Raw genomic sequence first — 25,273 nt, 5'->3', positions numbered from 1 at the left:
CATTATGGCTCTGAAATGATCTTGTTGATGAATGGTTTAGTGCCTGTGTTCTCCACCAGGGTGCAAACTCTGCTGTTTGTACACTGGGGCACAAAGTAGGCACTCAGGGTGGACAAGTGGTAGGGGATGGGGATGTTGGGTCTGGGGCCCTTGTCTATCTACCTCATTCCAAATTCTACTTGTGGTGATGAGAGGCAGCAGTGGAATGTGTGTAAGCACGCGTGTGGAGGACATGTGTGCATACACACACACAGATCTCCCCTGGCCCCTCCCCCCACTTCTGAAAAGCAGGCCCAGAAGATGGGCCTCCTTTCAAAATCAGCCCGGCGCAGAAAAACGGCTGTGACAGCACAAAGCCGAGATTGAATCAGCGGCGGGCCCGATTGCCTGGTGACGGTTACAAATGATCTGATGTGGAAAAGACGGGATCAGATGTGTGCAGAACGACGGCTGCTCTGCGCCCCACATGCCAGACAATGGGCTGCTGGGCAGGCAGGCAGGCAGGCGAGCGGGCAGGTGGCTCCCAGGAGCACAGGCTCAGCACGGAGTAGGTCCTTCCTGGGGGCTGGTCTCTAGGCCTGACTGTGCCCACACACCCACTCACTGAGCCCTGCTCTGGCAGGGAGGTCATTTACACAAGGCAAAAAATCCCCAAATGCGGTTCGGCGCCTATAGCTCAACCGGCTAAGGCGCCAGCCACGTACACCTAAGCTGTCGGGTTCGAATCCCCAGCCCGGACCCGCCAAACAACGATGATGGCTGCAACCAAAAAATAGCCGGGCGTTGTGTGGCGGGCGCCTGTGGTCCCAGCTACTTGGGAGGCGGAGGCAGGAGACTCGCTTGAGCCCAGGAGTTGGAGGTTGCTGTGAGCTGTAATGCCATGGCACTCTGCCCAGGGGGACAGCTTGAGGCTCTGTCTCAAAAAAAAAAAAAAAAAAAAACCCCCAAAATCCAACCCAAATGCCCAACACCTGGGCAGAATGTCCCCAATAAGAGACAGAGTGACTAGCTCTGGGCAGTCAGACAGTGGCTGAATTTGATTTTCTTCATTGGATTTACTGTTTCCAAATATTAAAAGATGTGTATTTTGTTCTCAAGTGAGAACCTTCTCCCTACTCCTTGCCCCTCAACCAGCCCCAGTCTCTGTGCTCAGAACCTCACAAGGGCAGGTAGGACGGGGTTGTACACAACTCCATGATGGCCAAAGGGTGGGGTGACTCCAGACCTGGGCTCCTAACCACTGCGTAATAAATGTAGTTTTACTGTGACCTACTCCACAGCCCTTTATAAGAAGGCTGGGTCCAGAAGGACTGTGTGGGTTGTCCAGGGTACAGAGCAGAGAGGTAGTCAGGCCTCAGGCCTCACACACCCCTCTCTTGTCTCTTCCTACCCCAAGGTCAGGTACATAACAGATGCTTAATAAATCCACAGCTGCACAGAGGGATGGAGTCTTTATTGCCCACTGCTTCCTAACCTAAATGGCCCAGGGCTCACATTTTCCTCTGGTCATCTGCCCTGGCCCTTGGGGTCTCTCCCCACTTTGTTTCACTGCAGCGTATCACCTCAACCTAAGAAATCCCTCGGCACATCCGAGACACCCATGCCTTGGAGACCTGGGGGCTCCTCAACGTGCGTGGGCAATGCATGCCCCACTCCTAGCCTACAGGGTGGAGGCTCAAAGTCTGGGAAGCTTCTGGAGGAGGTCTGGGCAGGAGCCGAAGGAACAGCAGCTTTGTGCTGGGTCCACGCCACAGCTCACGTGGAGCCTTAAGTCTGCCCTGAGGTGTGGCTATACTCACTCCTCCCATTCTCCCAAGGCAGCAAAGGCTCAGAGAGGAAAAGGACTTGTCTAAGGCCACCAAATCTACCAGACTCTAGAGGCCATGGCATGGCCATGCTGAGGAAGTGCTGGGATTCTAAGTGTCTCACAGGACTGTTCCCGGGGTGGGAACAGGGTCATCTTCCTGGCCATGGTCCTGAGGGGTTGGCATGACTATAGACCAAGGGGGCCACCCTCTGGTCAGGCAAGTTACTCTTTGTGCCACCACCACCACCACCACGATGGCATTCTGCCAGTCCTCAATCTCCAGACCACCCTGGCCCCAACAGGGCAAAACAGCATCCTGACTAAAGCACAAACCCAGAACTCAGTTAGCACCTCAGCTCAGCCACTCACTAGCAAGACTGTCTTGAGTAAGTCCCTTGAAGCCTCAGTTTCTCCATCTGAAAAATGGAATTAGAAATCATGCCTTCCTTGCCAGCCTGAGATCTAAGCTGGATGAGGCATATATTGCATACGCTACCTTTGAACTGCCCACCCTCAGTTCTCACCATTATGACACAATAGCATGGGGCTGTTGTGAAGGATTTGTCCTTCGTCACACAGTAGGGGGTGTGGTCCCTGAGCTCCAGGACCCAACCAACTCTAACTCTCAGGGACAAAGCCCTGGACTCACTTGGGTTACAGCAGAGTGAGGGTGGCTGCAACAAGTGCATTCACCAAACCCTGCCTGAGCACTTGCAGAGTACAGGGCTGCAGGGACCCAGAGAAGCAGCAGACATAACAGAAGTGACTAAGACACATGCCTGGCAACCACAACCCCAACCCCAGATGGGGTTTCGGGGAGCCCAGAGTGGAGGGGTCCTTCACAGGATAGCAGGCAGCTTTCTGGAAAAGGAAACATCTGAGTGCCCCAATGGCAAGGGTACCACCAGGGCTTCAGTGAGCCTGACAAGCCAGGTCTCCTGGAGCTATCAGGGGTCCTCAAACTACGGCCCTCAGGCCACTTGCAGCCCACTGAGGACATTTATCCAGCCCACCGGGTGTTTTTGCCGCCGCTGCCTGTCCTGCTTAGCAGCTGACTCGTCCTGGGGCCTGCAGTCCGGCCCTCCAACAGTCTGAGGGACAGTGAACTGGCCCCGTTTAAAAAGTTTGAGGACTCTTGAGCTAGATGAATGGTGTGGGGTGGAGGAATACCCCACGGCAGATGCCACAGGTAGTACTATTTGGTTAGTCACTTGCCCACTGAATCATCCTAACCTTCCTGGGGTAGGGACTATTATCTCAATCTTGCAGGAGGAGAAACTGAGGTGCAGGGAGGGGAAGCCCCTTGCCCAAAGATATCTGGTAAGGGACTGGCAGAGCAGGCATCTGAGCTACGTCTGGCTCCCTGATTGTTAACTACAGCACCCACAGCCGCCGGTGTAGGAGGAGAGTTGGGCTTCAGGGCAGGGGCAGGCTGCATGGTGTAGGTGAGGGAGGGGTCAGGAGAGGCCTCAAAAGCCAGGCTGAAGCCTTGGCACATCATCCACAGACAAGGGGGAGCCACGGAAAAGGTGTGGTGGTTACAGAACAGACGGCCCCAGACAGCTCCTCTGCGTGCCACCTGTGCAGCCTTGGACAAGTCACCTAATCTCTTCATGCTTCAGCTTCCCCATCTGTAGAAAGCAGCTGATAATATACCTACCCCACAGATCAGTGAGGTGGATTTTTATGTATTTATTACATTAAAACAACAAAAAAGAAAAAACTGAAAGCTGGTAGACTGAGGTAGTGCCCAGTCATGTTTGGGGACAATCATGACCACTGGGCCTGCTCCTACCTTTTGGCCTAAGTGGGTGCCAAGCCAGGGGAGGGGGGTGGCAGCGGCGTCTCCCAGGCTTGCTGGGGCACGTGCCAGCATGTGCATGCGTGTGCGCGTCTGTGTGTGTTGCTGCAGCAGCTTCTATGCAAACATGTTAATTTGTTTTCATTTTGTGTTTTTTTTCCCTCGCAGGATAATTGGGTGAGTTTGAAGTCTTGGCGAGGCTGCTGATTATAGCTATTTGGGTGGTGCCCTCGTGGGGCCTGGGCCTGCCTCCTGCCTCTGGTGGTGAAGGCAGCGGCTGGGAGTGTCTTGAGGGGTTCAAGAGAAGCCACTGGGTTCTGAGGGAACTTGCTGGCTGGAGATGGCGAGGCATGCTGAGCCCCCCGACATTTCCCTTACCCAGATGGCACCCTATCACTGCAGGGTGCAAATCCTGCCCACAAACAGCTTTTCTCTGCCCTGTTTGCTGTGTTAAAAAAATCTGTGACATGGTTGCCAATGTTCAAAAGGAAAAAAAAAAACATACTAGATAGAATTCCACCTAAAATTCTTATTGTCTGCTTTCTCTTGAAGTAAAAAAAGCCCCAAACCTGACAGCTCTGGAACCACTGAGCCCATCCCCAAGGCCAGCTGGCGGCTGCTCTGCTCCTCAAGTTATCTGCCTGGCTTCCACAGGCACCTGTGTTTTCTACCTGGAGAAGGGTGTGGGCTCTGGAGTTAGGCAGTTCAAAGTGTCCTTGGCAGCCTTGTGACCTTGGCCAGTATGAGGCTTTCTGAGCCTCTTTTTTCCTCTGTAACCCACTGCCTGGCCTTGGGAGGATTCAAAGGAGATGGAGTTTTCAGGAGAACAGTAAGGGCTTGGTAAGTGTTTGAGCTGGAACAGGAGCGCCCTGCTCTGCGGCATCTGGCATGTGCTTTATCCTTGCACATGCAGCCTTGTCATTGACCTGTTTGTGTCTGTTTCACCCTGGGGACTGGGTCTTTGAGGGCTGAGTCTGTGACTCTGGTTCAGACATAACTAAACACCTACCATGCATGGCACCATGCTCCAAGAGGTGGGTGAAAGGGAGAAAGGGCTTGAGTGGAGCCCTCAAGGGCTTGAGTGGGCTGGAGATGAACAGGGTATAACACTCTTAGCCCTGCAGAGAAGGCACCTGTGTGCACGAAAAGGGGATGGTGAAAGCACACCTGGCAGAAGCCACAGCCTGAACAAAGGCACAGAGGAAGGAATGGCCTGGCAGATGGAAGCTCATCCCAGGTTGCTGGCTTATGCTGTGGGAAGCCAAGTGGCCTTTGGGGGGTTCTTATGTGTGGTTCTGGGTCTCCCATAGGGCTAGGCTCCACAAAAGGGACTTAGTGTCTAGAGTGGACAACTGCCTCTCCCTGGAAGCCACCCTCCCTGTGTTTCTGGTCTTCTTGGGACCCTGGGACTCTTGATAAATCACTTTAGCTATCTAATCCTTGGACCGCTTGTGGCAGGGATCCGGTGAGACAATCCCTGCACATGCTTATGTTTCTGAGAATCCCTGCCATCCCCTACTGCCTCAGCTTGTCCTTTTACCTCTCCCAGAAGGCAGAAGGAATGCTGGGAAACCCCAGCACTTTTGCGTGGCCTGAGCTCAGCACTACCGAGTCTCAGCACAATAGCACTCCCCAGTGCCTCCGGAAGCGGGTTCTATTTCATTCCCATTTTTCAGCTATGGAGATTGAGGCTCAGAGACGGTTTAATGAGAAGAACAGCTCTCAACTAGGTCCTGTGCTTGCCTCTAGCCTAGAGGCTGGCTAGGTGGAGGGATGGGATGGATGCTCAGTGCCCACTCAGGGATAGAGACCACCAGCTGCCTTCCTGATAGGCTTCCTCCACTTAGGGCTTTAGTGACAGAGCAGACCTGGAAGCCTGGTCCCCAGCACCTCTCTCTGCTCTCCCTCCAGCCTAGCCCAGGGGAACAAGCACCTGGAATTGCAATCCTAGGCCCCAAGGGTGTAGTGCAAAGAGCAATTCCATGAAGAGAAAAAGCTTTGAGGTTGGACAAATTCCTGCCCCATTACTGGCTGCTTGGTCATGGGGAGTCATTTGTCCTTTTTCAACCTCAGTGTCAATTCATTTGTGACAAGGGACTACATCCTGCAGGGCGGGTGCAGGGTCTGGCCACCTGCAGGGTGGGTGTAGGGTCTGACCAAGTGCTGGCACATAGTAGGCCCACAGAAAACCAGGTTAATGGTTGCCTGTGGCTCCTCTAGCAGCTAGAGGCCCCCAGGAAACAAGAGGAGGAGGCAGGGAAAATGATGACAGGTTCCCTGGCCTGTCCCCTGGGGTTATTGGGCAACCCTCACTGGAGGGCTTGGGCCTCTCTGGTCACACAGGGTGGCAGCTGGCAGCACCTCCTCCCCCACTGAGAGTCACACAAAGGGGCCTCTATTCCAGTTTTAAGCATTTGTCCCTGGCCAGCCAGGCCACACCCCCCTCTCCCCACTCTGCTGGCTGCCCAGCCTGGCCCAAGCCTACACAAAGCCCAGCATGTCTCTGCGGAGCCAGCCTGCCCTCAGAAGACCCTGTCCACAGAGAACTCAGGAGCTCAAAAGGGTCCTGGGAAGGGTGTGTGATGTGTGGCAGGGCCTCATTCGTGCCCAGGTCACTATGGGAGGTGCTAGGAAGATTTCAGAGTGATGAACCTGGGTACCAATCTGCCTCCAGCTTCCCTACTCCTAGCTGTGTAACCTTAGGTTAGTTCCAACCTCTGTTTCCTCATTTGTACAAGGGTGACTGTGACAATAATATGCCCACTTTCCTGGGCTGTCAGAAAGTTCAGGGAGGTGACTTGGAGCCTGATACACTGTCAGCACCCATCACTTCAGAGCCAAATAAGAAGCTGTGAGGGGTGGACAGGCAGGAATAGGGCCAAGCATGTTCTCAGCATTCCCCTCCTCAGTCCTGTCTTAGAAGCCTGCTGGGATCAGGCCCCTGGTGGGATGGCACCACCTTCTAGAACATGCCATGTCTACTCTCTACCCAGTAAGGTTTGCAGTCTGTGGGTGCTGACCCCTCAGGCCAGGTCTGAGCCCATAATGCCCTTGGCCCATCTCCAGGAGCTAGGAAGACAGCAGTTACTGTTTGTTAAATATCTACTGTATTTGAGGACTTGCAGCTACACCATCTCCTTTCAACCCTACAGTTATCCTGAGGGAGTGCAGCAGGATGGCACACTGGTTACAGGCTCTGCGGCCCCAGCAACCTGGGTCTATTTCCCATCCCCACCCTTTTGGACTCACTTAGGACTCAAGCCTCACATTCTCCCTGTTGATAAGAGAAGAGAGGCAATTCACTCTCAAAGGCTGTGTGCAAAAAAAAAAAAGAGAGAGAGATAAAAACAGCATGATGTCCTCAGGACACAGCAAGCTTGAAATCCTGACCACTGGGCTACTACCCCGACTCAAAGGAGAGGAAAACTGAGGCCCAGTGCTTGGCTTGCAGGAGGCAGGCAGTAAACCCAGAGAATCATTCTAGAAGATGCCATAGGGATTCAAAACCAAGTCTGGTGCATGCTGAAGCCCTCTTCTACTTGAAGATTTTGTGAACAGTTTTTAGCATTTTTTCCCCTCTTTCTCAAAGGTCTTCAGCTCTGTGGGCTGTGCATCTTATGAAGGACAGGGGAGAAGGCCCAGGCCAGCAGCCCGACCCCCAGGAACCCTTGCCCTGCCACACAAAGTCCCCCTTTCTCCCTCCCACCCGCTCAGGGCAGCCAAGTGAACAGCAGAATACTAAGTAATTAAGCCGGTGCACACCATCCGGGTGCCCGGGAACACTGTGGAGTTTCCCTTTTATGTTTATAGCAATTGTATGAAAATGTGCAACATGGAGCGGCACCAGCTGACAAATGAGACGAAACAGACAGGATTCCGGGCCGGCTTTTTTCTGGGCCTGATTGGCATTAATTGTGAGCGTTTACAAAGCACAACTCGGCGCCTGACATTTGCTTCAAGCGAACGTTTCCTTCTAATAGTTTTAATGATTACAAAGGGAGCTGGTGATCACTACTGGGTGGGGAATAGGCTGTCTAGTGCCTGGGCTGGGCTCACCTGTGTCCCAGGGGATGGTGCCCAAGTCCCCTACTCCCTTGCTATAGCAGGGCTAAGCCAAGGGCCAGGCCTCGGGCACCAGAACCTCCATTTGAGGCCTGGCTGCTGGCACATCCCAACTGCCAATTTGTAAAGCTGATGAGGAAACCCACAGGCACAGACCCAGGAGTGAGAGAGGGAGGAGCAGAACAGCAGGACTGGGTTGGCCTGGCTCTGAGGCTAGGAAGCCTCAGTTTCCTCATCTCGCCATGGGGGTAGGAAGATGTCTACAAGCCAGATGCTGGCTGCTATTTTCTTGTTGTGTGTCCTTGGCCAAGTTCCTTCCCAGCCCTGGGCCTCACCCTCCTTACTTAGAATATAAAGGGCAGGGACTTGGTCAGTTGGGGTCACTCAGACCAAGGTTCCAGGACCAGCTCTGGCCTCTTTTCAGTTGCACAACCTGGAGAGAGCCCCTTAATCTGTCTAAGCCTCAGTTTCTCTCACCTGCAGAATGGAGTTCCATGGAGTTCACAGGCCCTCTAGTTTGCAGGGTGGTTTCTAGACTTCAATGAGAAAGAGTAAAAACCCTCAATTCTGGGCAAGCCAAGTCTATGTCCCATTCTCTCCCTGGAGAATCTTCCAAATAGCTCTCTCATGCACTTATTTATTCACTCATTCATTCAGTAGACATCAAATATCCTGGTTAGGAACTTGGGAAGACATCAATGAACAAAGTAAAGATACTCAAGCAAGGATGCTCTCTTAAGAGGCTCCCAACATCACAGCGGGAGAGATAGGACAGACACACAGATGCATTTCACATGCAGCATCCCACTGACTTTTCATCCCCATCTAAAAGAGGAAGAAACTGAGCCACACAGAGGCATAAATGACAGTCTGAAGACACCCAGCTGGGATGAGGTAGCATGGGACTCAAACCCTAGCAGGCTGCCTCAGGTAAGTAAATCAGAAGCCCCTAACAAGACCAGCCTACTCAGGCCCTGTGGGGAAGGCCCTGGAGAGCTGACCGCTGGCCTAAATGGCCTTTCCAATCTTGGGTGGGGCTCATCTGCGGAGCCAGGCTGGGCACCAGGGCAAGAAAGGCATCATCTGTGAGCCTTGGGCAGCCCTATCCTCCTGGGGTTCCATTTCTTGGGTAGAAATGGGATAGGACATGTCCTGTCCTTGGTGCCCCCAAACACTGCTCACTCACATATTCCCATGAACACACTGTGCGGTGCCTATTCCATGCCAAGTCCTGATCCAGAGGCCACACAAACAGCATCAGCCAGGTGGCTGGGAAAAGCAGAGGCAAGGTACTTTAACCATGGCGCAGTGTACGCAAAGGTCTACAGGTGCAAGAGAACCCAGTGGGTTCAGGAAGTGCCAGCACTTTGTTGAGGCTGTAGCATCCTCTCAGCAACCAGGCGCCAGCTTCTAGGTGGACCCTATGGGGTCCCCTCACCCTTACTCTACCTGGCTCCTGGCTTTGGCAGGCCCACCCTGCAGGAAGCCCCCAGAATGGGTCCCAGCTCTGTGCTTGGCTCCTGCCAGAAAAGCCTTGGCAATTATTTCTTTTAGAATTCAGTTGGGGGCGGGGGGTGGAGAGAAAAACAAAAAAAAGGGGGGGAGATTCTTTTTCCCTTTTGCATATGGTGGCGCAGATGGTCCCATGATCCATAAAAACTGTTTGCAATTAAACTCCCACTTTGCATGGCTGGATTTGTCAGTTGTCTGAACCACAAGTGTGGGGCTCCACAGTGACAGGGAGATAGGATGTGGGACAGGGTAGGGCAGGGCAGGATTCAGCAGGATGGGTGGAGGCCCTGAAGCTTGTGCTGGGCTTAGGGCCTGAGCTGATGGGGTGTTGCAGCCACCATGCCAGCTCCCTCTCTAGGTGTCCCCCAACCTTCACCAGGAGTTGGAGCAAAGCCAGGCAGCTGGGGTGGGGTTTGGCAGAGTTTCCCTGCCCAGCAGAGACTTGGCCAGTGCTGGGTGTCCCGGCTGTGGGGGTAATGAGGGTAGAAAGAATGGAGCTAATCACCACTCGGCCCCTGCCAGAGGGGACCCAGGATAGGCAGGAGGGTGGTTGGGTAGTGAGAGTCGTAATGGGGGTCCAATATGCAGGTTCAAGACGGAACCTCTGGCCTACTTGGCAGAAGGGATGTACAGTGATGCCAGGAAGGGATGCCAAGGGCCAAAACTGGCTTCTTTCTCATCCCCAGAGAAAGTGGCCCAGCCTCCTTATATTCCTTTAGAAGCAGGTAAGGAAATCAAGGCAGGCACTAAGAATATCTCACGGGCCTGAGCTCCCCCTGCCAAACCAATGGGCTCTCTGCATTTAGGAGTCTTTTCAGAGGGCTCCAGAATGGGGGCCACCCCTCACCCCCTGCACCGACTACCCCTGGGCTCAAAAATGGTAGCTTGCTACTGCAGCTGCTGCCCCGGGACACTTGCTTGTTTGGGTTAACAAATGCATCATTTGGCTTTGGGAAATCCTGATATCGCTAATAATTGTTCCCTGATGAAAAGAAATAAGGCCTTGATACCCCCTTCCCCCCACCCCCTCCAAGCTGGGAAAGAAAAGTCATAAAAATAGCTTGTTATCTCACCTATTGAGGCTCCGACTGGATGTTACTGCTAATTGGGTATAACATCCTTGTCTTGTTCTCTCAGAAGCTAAATCAAGAAAGCGCCACTGCTGCGAACTAATTATATCTCCGGCCTGCAGCCTGCAGCTTGTCTCTCCCTTTATTGAGTTAAAAAATGGTCACGAACCTTCATCTTTCATCCCCCCAAGCGCTGGGCCAACACTGCCCGCCAGGCGTGGCTGGCAAGGCACAGACAGCCCAGCAGGAAGGTATAGGAGGAATCCTGGGGACAGGCAACAGGATGGGGAAGTGCTGGGAGGGAAGCTACTACCCCAGGTAACTGCCTGGCCCCCTCTCCTGCCCCTCACTGCCAGGTCTGATGTTCAACTTTCCCTGGGGAGAGGGACTCTGGCCTCTCTCCTCCATGTAGCTGGGCGCCTGGGGAGGTCAGCAAGGTTTAAATCCCAGGAGGATTCACTCATTTATTCATTCAGCCAACATTTCTTGGATGCCTATCTACTGTGCACTAAGCCTGTTCTAAGCTAAAGCTTCCAGTAGATCAGAGGTAGCCCCAAGCACCCTCAGCCTGGGTTCATTGAGGTGTTTAATCTCATGTACTCATCTGCTCAAAGTTTCACTGTAGGAAGGTAAAGTCCAAATGCTAGGGCCAGCCTTGGCTCCTTCTTTTTTTTTTTTTTTTTTTTTTTGAGACAGAGCCTCAAGCTGTCCCCCTGGGTAGAGTGCCGTGGCATTACAGCTCACAGCAACCTCCAACTCCTGGGCTCAAGCGAGTCTCCTGCCTCCGCCTCCCAAGTAGCTGGGACCACAGGCGCCTGCCACAACGCCCGGCTATTTTTTGGTTGCAGCCGTCATTGTTGTTTGGCGGGTCCGGGCTGGGGATTCGAACCCGCCACCTTAGGTGTACGTGGCTGGCGCCTTAGCCGGTTGAGCTATAGGCGCCAAGCCAGCCTTGGCTCCTTCTACAGTCCCCTCTCTCTCCACATGCTGATGCCTCAATCTAAACACTCCAGCCTGTCTGCCTCTGGGCTGCCTCTCATACTGTACCCTTTGCCCAGAAGGTCATTCTTAGATCTGCCTGTCAGAAGCTCACCAGTCTTTAAGGCCTCAGAATAAATGGCACCTTTTCCAGAAAGGCTGTCCTGCCTGCCACCCCCAGCCCTGCCCCAGGCTGCGAACTTTCAGACTTGGGTTTGCATGCCAGTTCAGGAGCCACTCAGCTTACCCAGGCTGAGCCTCAGTTTCCTTATCTCTAAAATGGGCCAAGAATTCCTCCTTGAGGTGGTGAGAGGCATGTTCCAGGTGCTCTGCAGAATGCTGAATAGAGCATGCCCATGAAGGACCTAGCTCTCAGGAAGAGCTCAATAAATGCTAACTCTGGACTGTAAGCATCTGGAATCTGCAGGATGAACATGAGTCCCTCTGGGAGTTGGAGGAAGGTAACATAGTTCCACACTTAAAAGGCTCTTATGGCTGAAGAACTACCCAGATCCCCACAAATCTCTTGCTCTGGCATCCTGGTCCTTTGAACCACACAGAGCCATGCCAGAGGCACCCCTGAGCTCATCAAGGAAAGGCAGGCAACCAGTTTCAGCTCCAAGGCCCTGCTGATTGATTGGCACTGCCTGCCCAGAACCCTGGAAAGAACCCAAGGTCAAGAGAAAAACTCAGCAGGGGAAGAGGGCAGCAATTGATTGGCAATGTCTGCCAAGGACACAGCGGTGTAAGGCAACGAGGCCTGCCACAGATTTGCCATCCTTGACATTTATGAAGGATGTGGCTGAGTCTGGGTTAGGAGGGGTTGGAGTTGGGGGGTGACCTGCTCAAGGTCATGCAACTCAGAAAACAGCTGGCCCAGAACAGGTTCCTTTCAGGCCCCTGCCTAAGGATCCTTCACGAAAGAGGCCCATACCCAGTACCCTCACAGGTAGAGGAAGACGCCAAAGCTTGTGCAGATAATGAAGGATATTCTGTTGACCTGCCACCTGGCCCTGGGCTATTGCTTCACCTTGCTGAGCCTCATTCCTTGATTCACACAACAGAGATTAAAAACACCCTTCACAGAGTGATTAAATCCAAGAAGAAAATACTGAAGTAGGAAGCTATGTCTAGCACACAGCAGATACCAACAGTGTCCTGTGATTCTTGTAAAAGGCAAAAGTATTTAAAAGAAGTCCCCCCCCACAAAAACCCCCAGCAATTACAAGTGCCACCTCCTCCAGGGAGCCCTTCCCAGATACCCTAACCATAACTAAGAATTTCTAGCTCTGGTTTCCTTTAAGAGACAAGAGGTAGAGAAGGGTAGGGCCCACATCCAGCTTGTTCACTGCTGTGTCCCCCTGCTCGTGGCGTAACACCTGCACATTGTGAATTTCTCCACGGTAGCAATTAACCCACTGTTCTGTGATGGTGTGTCTGTGGCCTCTCCCTTGGTATACATCACCTCTCAAGACACATCTTTGTGTCCCCAGCACCTGGCAGGGAGCCTGGCACAGAGCAGTGAATTTCTCTGAATGAATAGATGAATAAAGAGCAAAAATAGCAGTTCCTGTTTACTGCCTGTTTGCTATCGGTTACTGCCAAGCCTTGCAGCTGCCCTCTAAGGTAGTCCCTTGGCCCATCACAGATGAGGAGACTGAGGTCATGCAGATGCTAAGAAGCAGAGCCAAATCTCAAATTCAGGCCTGAGGATTACATGCCGAGGCCCTGCCACCTCACCTTTGCCTACCCACCCCTCGTGCCAAGTTCAGATCTGAACTCTGTGCCACCCTTGCTCTAGCAATGAGTCCTGGAGCAAAGAGCTTGTAGCTGGATCTCCCTCCTCCTCCTCTAAGGAGGCCCCCTCCCCACAGTCTCTGGGTCATTAAGTTCTGCGTCATTAAGTCCCTGTCCCCAGGAGCCTGTTCACAGCCAGTCTCACCCTCACCCCCTGACCTCTCAGGCCTTTGTCCCTTGTGCCCTCTGAACAATAGCAGGGGCTCCCAGGGCCCCAAACAGCTGCTATAGCTGGGACACTGGCTTGCTGTGGGGCCAGGGGGACTGGCTGGGGCCTATGCCTGAGCCCAAACCACTCAGTTCTGAGAGGCTCAGCCAAGACTATCCTCAGAGCTCCCCCAAGCACTCTACACACTCAAAGCTCATCCCACTAACAAGCCCCTGACTAAACGGCAATTACGTTCTTGACCAAATAAACTGATACCCAGAGAGGTAAGGCAACTTGTTTGAGGACACATAGCCTATGAGAGTACAGAAACTGAAGTTTTAGCCCAAGCTCTCTGCTAGCCTCTAAGGTTCCCAAATCACATCTTTCCCCATCCCCAGACACCTTCATCAGTTTCACTCTCCCTCTGGACCCCATCAGGGCCTTAGCTCAGCACTCAAAGCCCCTGCCAATACTCTCCTAGGTGATCTCCCTTTTACCTCTGCCCTTTTATAAGCTCCCTCTGCCCTTTCTGGTCATACTCTTTGAGTTCTCAAATTCCTCCAATGACCCCCTCATTCACTTCACACTGGACAGATCCACTCAGTCTTCAGGGCCTAGAGCAAAACTTCCTCTCTATCTGGATGCCCTCCACAACCGGCTGTGATTATTCCCTTCTCTGTGTCTCTTCTCTCCCCTGCTCCAGCTCTGTCCAGAATTCAAGTTAGTTGCAGATTCATGTTACCCCCTATCGAGGCTGTGGGCTGTCTGCTTCCTTAGAGCTTTGCCACCAGGACAGGTTGCCCTCCTCCAGTCTGATGCCAAGTGTTACCCAGTGGAACCCTCTCACCTCTGGTCACCAACAAATCTCATACACTTTTACACTCCCTGGCTTTCTGATCTTGGGCAGCCAGGTACCTCCTGTTTCCTCTCCAACAAAATGAAGGTAATATCAGCACCTGCAGCACCTGCATTTCTTAGGGTTATGATATAAACTCTAGAAGGTTCCAGGCTGGTTACCTCTAACCAGGCATGATTACCATTATAGCACATGAGTTTGGCTATATGGCTCTCCTTCTCCAGGGCCTCCATTTCCCCATCTGTGCAGTGGTACTAACCCCACCCACAGGAATGCAAGCTCCCTATCCCAGGGACCCTGTCTTTTGTTTGAAGCACCCAGTAGGCACTCTGATATTTCTCAATTAAGGGATGGGTGGTCCAGGTGGAAGGAATCTTTCTCCCTTCCCAGCCTCCACCCACCTCCAGAATCTCCCTCCCCACCCCCAGCCCATGCAGACTAAAATAGTCATTAGGCAGATTTCAAAAGATGTCAGTAGCTTATAATTATAGTAGACATCCTTCTGAGATAAAAGTGATTACCTTGGATGCAAATCACTTAGCAACCAATCAGGGCAGCGGGCGGTGCCCGCGGAGGTGACCGGCCGGCAGCACAGCCCTCCTCCAGTGGCCCGCACCGCACAGGCAGAGAAAGCGCACAATAGCTCTTGACACGCAAATGGGTTAACACAATAAAGGCGGCTCCAACCGCTGCTGGGGGAGAGCTGCAATTCCTGGCCCGCAGGAGGTAATAAAGCGGCCCTTTTGTGCGCGCCTCCTCGTTCTCACCCCCGCCCCGAGCCCAGAGGAATCGCCGCCTGATTGAATTACGGTTCATGAATATGAGCTGCTTCGCTGGCTTCCTCCGGTTTGTGACGAATGGGAAGGCAGAGGGGGCAGGAGGAAGGTCGGGGAGAGGCCCCCTGGGCGAGTCCCAGCTCTACCGCTGGAGCTCAGATGGGAGCCACATGTGCTTGTCATGCAGGTGGGGGCCCCAGTGGACAGAGGTGCCTCTGGCAGGGGCAGCAGGAAAGATCCAGGCACCTGCCCTGCAACTAACTGGGTTCCTTCCATCCTTGGCTCCAAGAGACTGGAAGAGCTCTTCAAGGCTCTGTTCTGAGTATGAGGCTAATAGTAACCATGAGAATGTGCATTTACTGAGTGCTTACTATATGCCAACTGCTATGCTAGGCCCTCACTGAATTCTCACCAGACCCTAGGAAGTCAGCGCTATTATCAGATGAGGCTCAGAGATGCTAATGTACTCACCCAAGGTCACACAGCTTGCAAGCAGTGGGCTGGGAGTAGGACCCAGGGCCAACCCACTTCAGAGCCGGGCTCTTACCCTCAAGCCACTGCCATCCCTGGGGAGCCTCAAGTTTCTCACCAGGGTGTTAAGCAGCCAGCTCTAACCAGGTCTGGTCCAGGCTCAGAAGGGATAGGGGATGGATGAGCTTACACGGAATTAGCCAAGTGAGAAGGATTACTGGGGTTGGGGGGTGGGAGAGGCGCCAACCTTGAGAGAGGAGACTGCCTCCAGACCTGAGAAGGCTTCCCTCATGGCATGGAAAGGATGTCCAGATGTCCAGGGAACCCTTACTGAAGCCTCTCCTCTGCTTAAACCTTTCCCATCCACCTGAGGCTCCAGGACATGGCTGCCTCTTCCCCCATTAAACATATCCTGGCACAAGGGCCCACAGACATCAGTGGGTGGCTCCAGAGCCAGTGGCCCTACCCAAAACACCCCTTATCCCTCTGCCTTTTCATGATTCACCTGGCACCCCTCATCAGGACCCTTCCCAACCCTCCAGCTGGGTCAGGAGCATATCTACCAAAGTTGCCCTTGCCCATCTACATCCTGGGAAGGTCCCTCAGCTGCCGGAAAGGTGTGGGGAGGGAGACAGCCTCACCACCCTCTGCCATCCAAGCAAGCCCAGAGGGGCAGATGACCAGGAAGCTAGGTGGGTTTCATGCCACATCTTCCCTGCCTCAGTGCTAGAGAAGGGGGTCCCTGGGGAGTATAGGGAACAGGTGACCACAAGGCCAGGGCAGAAGTTGCTACTCTGTCCTTTTGGCAATGAGAAACAAGGATTCTCATTTTGGTCTGGACAAGGAATCTGATGGGCCACACTCCATAGCTGACAGCTGGACCCTGACTCCTACAGAGATCCCTGTCTAACAAGTAGGGGATCCCTGTCTCCATGGGAAGGGGTGGTGAGACCCAGGGACTCTGGAGCACATTACTTCCTCTGTGTGAGCCTCAATCTCCTGCCCTATAAAATGGGCCATAGCACATGAGCGTCTCCAGGGAGTAACTGAGAGCATGTGAAGTGCCTGGCACATAGGGAGACGCCAGGAAAGCTGGCACTCCCTCCTGCTCATCGTCTGGCATGCCGAGTGCCAAGCCCAGGGAGCTGAGAGAAAGGAACAGAAGGAATCGCCCAATTCTGACAGCCTTTCCCTCTGCCTTGGCTGAGGAAGTGTAAATACTCCACGGAGGGCCTCCAACTGCCTATGTTTGTGAATCTCTGGCGCGCACTCTTGAGTTTGTTTCTAAACTGGGAAGCTTCGAGAGGCAGAGCAAACAGCCCTTCTGCCCACCTCTCCCAGATCTTCCCCAATCTGCTGTTGCTCCTCTGTCCTCGGAAGCCTGTGTATTTAACGACACCATTTCAGCTGGAAATACCATCTCCCTGCCAGGCCCCCCAAAGCAGCTCCACTGATATTTACTGACCTGTTAACTAGCTAGAAAGCCTGGTAGGAGAACAGAAAAAATGCTCGCTATATACTCTAGAGCCTGGTGTCTCCTAATGACCCAAACATACACTCCCCTGCTCTCATTCCATGATACTGAAGCAATGACACAGATTCAAACCTTTTCCTAGAAATGTGATCACAGCAGTTTCACCCATATCCGACACTGGCAGTAGTTGCTGGAAGGGACTTAGAAGAAGAATCACAGAGCTAGCAGCACAATGCTGGCTGGCAGGGGGGTTCTTCTCTGGGCCTTTGCAGGGAACAGGGCCAGTGCTGGGGTGTGTGGGAGAGGGAGGCCTAGTGGCTGATGCCCATCAAAGCTGGCCCCTGGCAGAAACACACTTTATTCAGACCTTGGCACTGACAGGCCTGTCTTGCCCAATGTGCATCACCCTGTGCTTGTCAAAGTCATCTTAAACACCAAAAGAAGAAGGGGGCAGTCAGGAGTTTGGCTTGGCCAAGGCCCCTCACCTTGGGGTTGACCAGCAGGTGATCCCCTGGAGTCTGCACTTTCCCTGGCTGAGGGTGGAGCACCCACATTTTCCTAAGCAGAAGTAGCCTGTTTGAAGGCTGGAAATGCACATCTCTCTGTGCACCCTTGATACTTCAGGTTGATTGCTGGCTGAGTATATGGTGGGGTTCAAGGAGGTCTCCTTTTTAGCTCCCTTTTGGAAGCAGAAACTCTTTCTGGGAGGCCTGAGCTCCCAGGCACTGCCAGGCTACATGGGCAAAGCTCTGAACACCTGTCCCTGGGGGGGAGGGGGACCAGCAGGGACAGCTGGCACTGCCTCCCTCCCCCATCTCATGGGGCACTGAGGATTTAGGTCAAAGGGCTGCAGTGGGGGTGGGGGGAGTCAGCTTTCACTCCTCCACTACCCAAAGGCATCCAGCCCTGCCCCTGCTCACTGTGATCCCGCCCCCTCCGGTCTTGGGTCAAGACAAGTCACGTCGCCAAGGCAACTCTGGTGACATCAGAGGCTGGGCAGTGTTGTCACACCACGGCCCCCACTGGGGATGCCACCATCTCTTGGAGTTATTTGTGGGAACGCGGTTGGGATGAAGGACCCCAGAGGGCACAATCTTGACCCACTGCCACCTGCGTGTCCAGGACCTCACATCTCCTTCTCAGTCCTTTAAAATCTCTGGGGCTGCTGGGGAGACCCTCAACGCTGTGGCATCCTGGCTGCCCCAACCCCCTCGCATACGCTAGAGTTCCCGGGGAATTTTCGGATGATGGAGCTTCTACCTTTGTCTGTTAGCTTTACGGTGCAGTGACCTTTACTCTCTGGCATCCGCCCCGCCCAGGGCCCCGCGGAATCCCCAGAACGGGCCCCCAACCTCCACCCCAGCCGGCTGGCCAGTCCGAAGAAGTTGTCTGTGGGAGGGAAAGGGGCAGACAAGGGCACCGCTAATTTAGGACCTCTAACGGCCTAGAGACCCTTTATGTTCAACCTGGACTGCTCGGACGCCAGGGAATGCCCCCATCCGCCCCGTGCAACTCACCGGATCAGACAGGCAGTCGAAGGGCACCAGGTCTCAGCGTCCACGACGCTCCACTCGGTGGGTCGCAGCCATGCAAGGATGGCAGAGGCTGCCTTAGGAAGCCCCCCCAGGGGGCCAATGCCTCTCTCTGAGTGGGAAGCAGCAATGTCGGTCAGAGGTATCCAGATGCCAGCCCGCGCGGTCAGAAGTCGGGGTGGGGATTCCTCCGCTTAGCGGGGGTCGCGCCTGTCCAGGACTGAGGCCGCACGGGCTCTCAGGCGACGCATCCTCTCCAGGGTCTGTGCTTGCTGCGTCCGGCGGGCGGCGCTGCGCCTCCCCTCGGGGCCTGGATCACGGCTGCAGCTCAGCGGGCGCCGCTCCCAGGGCGCCCTCTCCGCTCGTTCTGGGAGCCCAGCGGCCGTGGCCCCTCTCGCCAGCCTCAGCTGCAGCTTGTCTTTGTTGCTTCCTCTCGCTCACCCGCCTGCCTGCGGCTTCAGCCCCCGGGTTCACCTGGAGGTGGGGGATCGTCTCCTCTGGGGGTTGCACACACCTGCAGCGGCCCCAGCTCCTCTCCGGGCATGCACAGTCCCCCGCAGGTTGCAAAGAGCAGCGGTGAGAATGCACCGGCCCCTCCTCCTCCCGCTCCAAGCCAGGGGTGTGGGGGGAGGGGAAACCGGCGAGCGACTGTGGCGGCGGCAGCGGGCGGCGGAACCTCGGTTGCAGTCTTGGGGGCCTCGGCGCCGAGAAATAGCAGGTCTCAGTGGCGCAAGGCGAAGGCGGGGACGGCCCGGGGGACAGTGCAGCGGGAGTGCGAGCTCTCGAGCTGCAGCAGGGGCCGCGCGCTGGGCTCTCACGTGCCCATAGCCCCGAGCGACGCGCGGTGGCTCCAGGGGCCGAAGCCTTGCACCGCCTGACACGCGCCAACGCCTCGCCTAACCTCAGGCCCGGGTGCCGGGCGCCGCGCCGCGCCCCGCAGGCGGCGGGCCCGGCTGTCCGCCTCCTCCGGCCGGCGTGAGGAATCTCTCAGCGAAGTCACCAGCTCGGTAGTCCTGCCCGCTGCTCCGCTCCGACCCGACTGACAGGCGCTAGCGCCCGCAGCAGCCGCAGCGTCTCATCCCCCGCCCGCCCCCTGCCGCCCAGCCCAATCAGCGGCGGCCGAGAGGAGGTTACCAGGGTGACGCGGCGCCGCGTCCTGCGGGGGGCGGGGCCGGGGGCTGCCACGCGCGGTTTTCGCGGCAAAATTCAAAGGCCGGTAGGGCGGCTTTCCAAACCTCCTCCCCCAAGCTGGGACTAGGCAGGGCCTGCGAAGTGAGGACTGCAGCTCCCGGCATGCTGCGCCCCAGTACCGAGCGGAGGGGCCCTGACTGGGAGCGCAGAGTGTGCTGGTACTTGTAGTCCTCTTGTTGAGGAACAACGTGTGGAAAAACCAGTCTCACTTATTGAGCGAACATATATTTGGGGCAAGGCACTGTACTTGGTGCATTATCTGCATTGTTAATTTAATCTTGGGAACAATCCTATGAGTAACTTGTTAATAGTAATAACAAAAATAATATCAGTAGCTGACATCCAGCATAATACTTTACCTAATTCTCACAACAACAGTGTGAGGGAGGTATTATTACCACGCCTATTTTACAGATGAAAAACTGATATGTATGGTAGGTACTAATATTATACTCCCAAATTACAAAAGAAACTGAGGTTAAGAGATCTGTCCTGAATATTTTGTCCCAAGGCATATTTTGGATAATGATAGGTGTTCAGCATCACAGCTGAGATCCATGGGGCACTAACTATAGTGGCACTTTGCAAGCTACGTCTCATGGATGTATACCACATCCAGAAGAGGCAGGCACCATCATTCTCCCCCTACTTAATAGATGGGAAAACTGAGGCACACTAGCATATCAACCTAATGGGGCCAAATATGCATCTATCAAACTGTACCGCACCCTGCCTTTTACTTACTAAGAAGTATTTATTTATGTCTTCTTTTCTAAGAAATGTCATAGGTTCATAGCCCATGGGTGGCCCAGTTAGCAGTCCCATTTACAAATAGGGAAATTGAGTCCCAAGTGGAACAGTTCCTTGGTTGCTGTGTGTCCATCACACAGCAAGTTAGAAAGCCATTTTCCAATATAAACTTCAATATCCCTACAGAAATGCACAGCAGTACCCAGATCCCTGCCACCCCTAAGGTTGTTCCCTGTGTGCTATCTGGAGTCCCAGAAACCAGAATGGCATTCCAGCCCAGCCCTTGCTGGCTGTTCATCTTTGCCACTTACTTTGGTGGCTCTATGCCTCAGTTTCTTGTCTGTGAAAGGGAGGGTATCATAATTCTTACCTTCCAGGGTTGTTGTGAGGGTGAAATGAATCATTGTATGGAAAGGAGCCAACATACAGTAAGTGCTCACTAAATGCCAGTTGTAACCATCCAGATTTCAGGCCTTTGGAGACCCTAGTGAGGGTATCCAGTGGATGGGCTGATTATAGTCCAGCCCTACCCTACTTTCAGGAGCTAACCCACCCAGCCAGGGAGAGGCGCCCGCAGGGGACCTCCAGGGCCAACCCAAGTAGGCCATTCGCCACCTTATCTAGGGCAGGAGCTGGCCCTGTTTTAGGCCTCTGAGCAGCTGCAGCGCAAGTGGTTCCCAGCAGCTAGAGGCCTCTGTGCTCTGCTCTATTTCTCCGTCCCTGTTCTCACCCCTCCCCTTCCCTTCCCAGCTTGAAGGTGGGGGTGGGGATTTACCTGGAAACATGATCCAGCTGCCAGCTGCTTCCACCTCTGGGCCAGCCCCCAGAACGCTGACATCAGGGATTATTGCCAGGCCGACTCACTATATGGATTCAGGGTGTGGACCAGCAGGGAAACTGGAACTTAAGCCAAGGACAGGGCCAGAGACAGCAACAGCCAAACTCTAGGAAGAAAGGGAGAGAATGGGGAGGGGGAAAGAAGGCAGTGGGCCACTACAGCTTTTGCAAAGTTTGGGAATTTTTCCACCGTGGGTCACCAAGACTTGACACCTACTCTGTGCTGAGCACATGCTCAGTGCTGTTTATATCACCTATTTCTATCCCCTATTACCCCCACAGAAATCCTGTAAGGCATATACAATAATCGTCCACATCTTGCAGCCGGGGAAGGCCATGTGATTTGCCCAAAGTCACACCATGACAGAACTGGGTCCCAAAGGCCAGAGCCCCTGACCTTGATTTATTGTACCCTGTACCAGCTTGTGTTTTTAAGTTCAGTTACGTATTTTAAGATCACACACACTAATTAAATGTGTGTGATCTTGAGGGAAAGTTTCTTCTCCTTTCTGGACCTCAGTTTCCTCTGCTATCAGGTGGAGAGCAGGGCCCAAAGCCCAGCCCTACCAATCATATTCTTCCAGAGGAGCTGGCAATTTTCAAAGACCCCCACATAATTCCTATGTACAACCAGGGCCGACAATGCAGAGTCTAGAAGATCTTGAAAGATCCATGAATCTCTGAAATTCTGTGCCAACAGTGGGATTTCAGGCAGCAGCAGACTTGCACACAGCTGACTCTGTAGGCAGAGAGGTCAGAGTCTTTCAGGTACCTCTCATGTCCCCCCAGGCTAGTAAGTGTCCCATAAGATGCTCTGCCTGGGCTGTCACTTATGCCCCCTTCCCCACAGGCCCACCTCCCTGAGGTCAGACCCTTGTGCCTTTGCTCTTAGTCGAGTCCAATATCTCTGCATTATTGGAGACAGTGTCAAGATGAATTTGCCATGGTTGACAGAACCACCAGGCAGGCCAGCCCTTGAACACTGGATCCAGCCAGGGGTCCAAGATGCCCTGAGGGGATGGGGGCAGAGGGCACCTCTTTCCTTACTGTTCCTATTTGCCCCTCTCCAGACCAACCTTGCTGAAATACCTGCACATCCTTCCACATGCCTCTCTCATCTGCAGGCCTTCCCGTGTGCTGTCCCCTCCAGCTGGAATGCCCTTTCCTCCACGTAGTTGGTTCTTGTTCCTCCTTCAGATTTCAGCTAGGGTGCTACCTCCTCTGAGGAGCCTTCCATGACTACCTCTTTCCAAGCTGGACCATTTCTCCCTTTGTAGTTGTGCCCAGTGTGTGCTATAATGGTCCATTCATTTGCCAGGCTTCCCACCAGCCTGAAGGCTCTTCGAGGGCACAGGCTGCTTTATCCCTAGCATGGCCCTGGAATAAAAGTTTGTTGAATTAATCTCTGAATCAATGAATGTGGCCCAGGTTTGGTTTTGTTTTCTTGTAGAGAAGGAGCTTGAAGAAGAGAAGGGAGTGCCTCCCTATGCCTCAGTTTCTCTCATCTGTGAAATAGGTTAATTGCCACATAGACATGAATGGGGGTGGGGCTGGCGCCTGGAACTTTTGTTGCCACCCTCCCACATGAGTAAGGTTAGTCCTGCCCTTCTCAGGTCTCACTCATTGAGGCCTGACCACTCCTCCTTTATCTCTGCTAACTCCTTTATCCATTCATTCAACATTCCTTAAGTTCCTGGCCTTGGCCTGACACTAGAGATTCAGAGTTACCCAGCCTGAAACATAGGCTTTGTAGAACTCAGGTTTCCTATGGGGCCCAGACAAGGCAACCAACAGGTATCATCCATGGAAAGGGGACAGTCCTGAGCAGGCACCTGACCCAGCAGAGGGCCACCGATGGTGAAAGGCTGAGCAGCTGCCTTGTCAAAAAGAGATAGGAGGTAGCTGAGGGGAGAGATGTGGGAAGAGTGCTCCTAGCACAGGGAACTGAGTTCCGAGTGAGGGAGGTGTGAATGTCCCAAGAGCAGAGGTGGATCAGAGACTGAGCTGGGGCTGGGGAAGGGCGAGGAGACACAAAACAGACATTTATCCTGGCATGGGGGTCAGGGGAACAGCCTGCCCCAGGCTCCTGCCCCACCTCCAATTGCCTCACCTGCCCTCATTGCTGTAATCTAGGCCAGGGCCTGGAGGGAGCCGAGCCCCCATTGGCGCACACCATGTAGGTTTTTCAGAGATAATTTAATCAGAGCTATTAATAAGCAGAAAAGAAAGAGCTCTTTATGCTCCTTCTGGAGAAAAGGGAAAAGAAGAAGCACGTGTAACCTTGTTCTTCACCCAGCCCCGCCCCTCAGTACCTGCAGCCTCTCTCCGGGGTGGGCCTAGGGGGACAGGACAAGAGGGCCAGGAAAGGGGGCCCTGCCAAGCTCCCCACCATATGCCATCCACGTGTCCCGCTAGCCACTTTGGCCTCCTCTTGGTTGCTAGAAGCTGCCAGACTCTTTGCTACTTCAATGCCTTGACACAAGCTGCTCTTTTTGCCCAAAACATTCTTCCTTTTGATTTTTGCACAGCTGGTTTTTTCTTATATTTCAGGTCTCCGCCTGCATGTCACCTCCTCAGGAAAGCCCTCCCCGACTACCCTGTCTGCAGTCATTCTCCCCAGAACACCTCCCTTTAGCTTTGCCTTTCCTTCCACCTCCATCCCTACCCCTGCTCCCAGCACTTACTGCTGTTGGCAACTTTCTGAGTGTTTCTAAGTTCTGTTACTTATTTTCTGTCTGCCTGTCTAGACTGTCAGGTAGGACTCGTCATTTCTTCACCTCTGTGTTCCCAGCACATCACACAGTCACTGGCATATGGGGGATCTAGATCAATATTTGTCAGTGGAGTTAGAGAAGGTTCAGGAGGCTTGGTGGGGGGAGTTGGGAGGGAATCAAGAGATGGTAGGGACCCTTAAATGTCCCCCTTCTTTCACCACTGAGAATCAGGACCCCAGAGAGGGGAAGACACTTGCCCAAGGTCATGCAGTAAGTTTGGGCCAGAATTGGAACTTGAACCCAGAACCATGTTGGGACAAATTGTTCCACATGAGCCTCGTCTCAAATACCTGCTCTGGGTTGAGGAGGATTCTGAGACCTCACCCAGACTCAGAAGGAAAAGAGTGCTGGGCTGCCATGTTGGTGATGTCTGCCGTAAGTCCGGGCTTGGATGTTAGGCTAGTCCTAATAGTATTGGGCCAGGAGCCAGGAGGCTTGGGGTTTTTTGTCAGCACCACCGTCTTATCATAGGATTCCTGGACAGGACAGTCAACTCCCTTGGGGGTCAGTTTCCTCATCTCAAGGGCCATAAATGAAAAAATGGGTCTAAGATTTCCCTAAACCTAATGGATTCTACAAATGTAACCAATGATGATTATTATAGACATGATCAGTAACAATAATATCCATCTAGTGACACCTCACTGTGGACTATGCACCATGCCAGGCATTTCATGTACATGATCTGTAAACCTTGCCATACACTCATGGAAGGGAATTGCCGGCTTGTGTTGCAGGTATGAACTCTGAGGCTGCTGAAGATCACGTAGCCCCTAAGTGGGTATAGCCAGGATTTGCCATGGAGGGTTTCTGACTGAGCTGGAGGCCTTGACAAACAGGAAACAGTGACTGAAGGTGGGGGTAGCACCTCCCACCCCCAAGGTCGTCTCAGTCTCTGTCCTCTGGCCAGCTGGGTCTGGTTTTCCCAGGCTCTGAGTGGCAGAAAGATTTCCATGGGATTAAACCCAGTTGGCCCCGCCTCCCCCTCTGACCTGGAAAGGCCAGAAAGCCTCTCAGGTCCTCCTAAGCCCTCCTGGCAGATCTCCTTTTGTACAAAAAGTTATTGACTTATCAAGGTTAAAATACATTCAGTGCAGGCCAATAAAACAGGGATACGGCCGCATCCTGGCTGTCATGTGCAGGCTGGTTTTCATGGCAACAGGCCCTCTTCTGCACATTAAACGGTTCAGTTGTGCAAAGTTCAGGCGTTACATAAACAGGGAGTTAACAACAGCAGTAGAAATCAATGTCTGGCCAGGCATGGCCTGGGGAGATAGCATTGATTGGGGCCTTCCTCATAGACAGGCCGTGTCCCTGCTTCCTGCCCAGCTGCCCTGGACTCCCTAACACAGCCTGGGCTCAGACCCAGAGAGCTCCTGGAGCCCTGTCCCTGAGTCCCTTTCTGGCTTGGAGCCAGCAGTGGGGGATCTGCTAAAC

General features: G+C 53.6%; 1 protein-coding gene across 1 annotated transcript in view; it reads right to left on the bottom strand.

Annotated features, from left to right (window-relative positions):
- Positions 1 to 19,308, bottom strand: part of FAM222A (family with sequence similarity 222 member A) — a 60,372-nt gene extending 41,064 nt beyond the window's left edge. Inside the window, exon 1 of the mRNA XM_003789897.3 lies at positions 18,270 to 19,308. The gene's annotated coding sequence lies outside the window, so the exon portion shown is untranslated. The remainder of the gene's footprint in view (positions 1 to 18,269) is intronic.
- Positions 19,309 to 25,273: the final 5,965 nt, after the last annotated feature.

Source organism: Otolemur garnettii, unplaced genomic scaffold (genome assembly GCF_000181295.1).
Source record: "Otolemur garnettii isolate 467f Iridium unplaced genomic scaffold, OtoGar3 scaffold00038, whole genome shotgun sequence".
NCBI lineage: Eukaryota > Metazoa > Chordata > Mammalia > Primates > Galagidae > Otolemur > Otolemur garnettii.
Note: the sequence above shows the minus strand (reverse complement) of the source record. Positions and strands in the feature narration are given on the sequence as shown.